The following is a 3,778-nucleotide window of genomic DNA, read 5'->3' as shown; positions in this document are numbered from 1 at the left end:
ACAACCAGGAATGTCGCTCTGACTAACTAATTTATACCTAGCGAGCGACAGTGTCCAGGACATCTCTGGTAGGCTACGGCTCTTGTATCAAAGATTAATCCTATTAATCACTCAAAATTTTACCAAGAGCCTACATTTATACATAACAGACACTATACTCAACTTATCAGAGGCCAACGAAGACGGAGAAGCCATGAAAAGCCGAATAAATCCAAGATTAGCGAGAAAAACAGGAAAAAACACCGAGTTGTTAAGCTACGCAAAAAGGAATACAGATGGCGCCAGGATTGGCGCCAGGCACGAATACGAATCGGGGGATAGGGAAGCCTTGGGAGCGGCTCCCCCTTTTTCTTTCCCGAATTCGTATCTCGTCAATCACCTCCTACGAGACGAAATCTCTGTCCAGGTCGTAGATTGCCATGTGACGTGTCTAGAATACGTCCTCTGATATGTCGCGATATCCCTTTCACGAGGGATACTCGCTCCAGGAGTTAGAATTGTGGTACCTTAAGGTAAATTCTCTGGGAATATCGCCGTAGTTGTAATATACCCTAGGAAGTTACCCTATAGGAACTTCCATCAGGACGACATGACTTGAGCCCAAAAATATATATATATATGTATATATATATATATATATATATATATATATATATATATATATATATATATATATATATATATATATATATCTATGTATATATATATATATATATATATATATATATATATATATATATATATATATATATATATATATATATATATATCTATATATATATATATATCTATATATATATATATATATATATATATATATATATATATATATATATATATATATATATATATATATATATAGATATATATATATATATATATATATATATATATATATATATATATATATATATATATATATATATATATATATATATATGTGTGTGTGTGTGTGTGTGTGTATATATCTATGTATATAAAATTATATATATATATATATATATATATATATATATATATATATATATATATATATATACATTTACATATATATATATATATATATATATATATATATATATATATATATATATATATATATATATATATATATATATATATATATATAAATATATTTATTCATATATTTATGTGTGTATGTGTGTGTCTCTGTGTGTTTGTATATAAGGGATTAAGGATACTTAATAAAGGACTGCATAGAGAAAGGATACTAGCATTATATCATTTTGTGTCAAAAGTATTAATGGAAATTTTTAATCTGTCAGTTCAATGCATAGTTTATTTCCACAAATTTATTCTTGATGAGAGGAATTTTAGCTATGGAATGGAAAAGAAACGTCAAAATGGACTACTAATAGGAAGGCCGTTGATACAGTTAATGAGAAATCCATTGGTAAAATACTTAATGACTTTGAAATGCAGTTGTGGTGGTGGTGAAGAATTCACATATTTAAACATGGATATTTATTCTTATAAAGGAAGTCTTTTTCGTTAAAGTATATAGTAAAATCAGTTAAACTCGAATATATTTTATTGGGAGCTAATCTCTTATCTACACTTTTGTGCTTTGCTTTCGGTGCAAGATTGATGCAAATAGATTATATATGGTTTATATGTCGTATGAAGTCTCGATTATTAATAAAGTTTTCATTCTTATGATAAGGAAAATCCCTAGGATTCTGAAGTTGATCAGATTCCCAAGATAGAGGTTATCCTAGAAGGTACGAAGAGGATTAATGAGGACAATGTTAAATGAATGTCGATCAGGCCTTAGTTCGAGGACGAGGCTGGCGTAGAAACTTTACGATTTTAGTTAAGCTTTATCTTTTGTTCTCCTTTTTATTATGTTTTGAGCATTTTTTTAAACTTATTTTTGTATTTCCATAATATTAGCATCTAGTCACGTTTCATATTTGTCATTAGATGCTCTATGGTGTACCCTTAACCTTACCTCAAGTATTTCACTGTTTTTAGCAGAGATTCTTACCTGTACAGTTCCAACTGTATACTCCTCTTGTACAAAACTAGCATATTTTTCAGAAACAGTCTTATCTTTCATACATTTCCACGCTTCTTGCCTTAGTACCTGATAATATGAGTTTTACAAAATTATAAATATCAAGTGTTTGATTATATTTCTATTTGGTTCTTATTTTACAGGGCTTCATGGTGGTGCTAAGTTTCATTCATCAATAATTAGAGCAATCTTACAGATAATCATTCCTTTGTTTACTAGAACCAGCTGGCTGTGTGTCACGCTACCCAGTATATGTTCTTGGTAATTGATCTTATACATCAGGTCCAAAATGTATCAATTGCTTCACTTCCACACAATTTTCACACTTTGACCAGTACACCACCAGATCTTACTGACTTCTCCCATTTTTTTTTTTTATCCAGTGTTTTCTTCATATATTTTATACTGATATTCATAATTATTCTTTATAGCATCCTCCGTTATTTTGTAATTTTACTAGTGTATTCGTCATTCTATACCCTTTTTCTCTTATAATTATTTTTTTTTTTTTTGACAAAACTATTTTACTCCTTTAACCTCTTTGTTATATGTTTTATATGCTTTATTTCAGCCTTTTGCTAATTACCTATAAACTTGTGATCCCTTACCTGATATCTTTATCCATAATTCCTTTATGGTTGGAAATAAGGCCCTATACTAATTTTATGGTACTGAAAACTAATCCCTCTAATCTCTGTGCGCTATCTCTTCCCACTTCTCAGCGAGTCTTATACAAAATTCTAGCATTTAATAACACTTAAATCTTATCATATTTCCATTTTCCACTTTAGTCACATATCCTCCAGCTCAAAAGGAAATATATTTGGGCCTACTTCCGCTAGCGCTATATGTTGAATAACTTTTTTTCATAAATAAAGTATTGTTCATGACCATGTCAATAGAGAATGAGACTTTTATCCTTAGTTCTTCTTTTTTCTTCCTTTCTTTCATATGTATTTTCTGGTAAATCCTGAATTACTACATTGATTACATTCAATGTTCCCATTTAGATTACCATTAATTTCATTCAAAATGTGTATTCCACAGAACAATATTATCTAAACTTTTCCAAAATATTCCTTTCAACATTGATAACTCCTACTCCATTCACTCCTTTTATCGACTAAATTATACGGTAAGCTATAATCTTTCCAATCATCTTTGTCTTGCATCCTCACCATTTTGTCTATTGTAGGATACACATAAGGTATTAATTTTCCTTCTCTCCTCAACATTGGCAACATTCCTGTTTTGGCCGGCGATGGTTCTAATGTTCAGAGCTCTCCTTTTTGGACTTGGTTGTTTAATCCTCACTGTCCTTGACGTGATTTGCTTTGCGCAATTTTAGAGGAGTGGACTGTCAGTTAATGTCCTGGTGCCTCGAGGGAAGGAGGGTACACCTTGGAATTCTGTTCTTGATTGATAATGGCTACTATTCATGGTTTTCGAAATAATATCATTCACTGGTAATCTTCCTATTACCAACCTTTTAATTTATCCGAGCTTTTGATTGTAATGAAATTGTGCTAGCTTGTCATGAGCTTTGATAAAAAAAAGTATCTAAAGCATAATTGCAATAATTCTAACCCATCCATTCTTATTTTCCGATCTGATATAAGTGATCATTTCAAAAGCTATGAATCCCTCCTCTTTTATTTTCATAAAAAAAAAATCACCAAGTGATGAAAGGAATGAATAGAATGAATTTCTCTACTTTGCACAAAATATGGCTCATAACGT

Source organism: Palaemon carinicauda, chromosome 36 (genome assembly GCF_036898095.1).
Source record: "Palaemon carinicauda isolate YSFRI2023 chromosome 36, ASM3689809v2, whole genome shotgun sequence".
In the NCBI taxonomy this organism is placed as follows: Eukaryota; Metazoa; Arthropoda; class Malacostraca; order Decapoda; family Palaemonidae; genus Palaemon; species Palaemon carinicauda.
Note: the sequence above shows the minus strand (reverse complement) of the source record.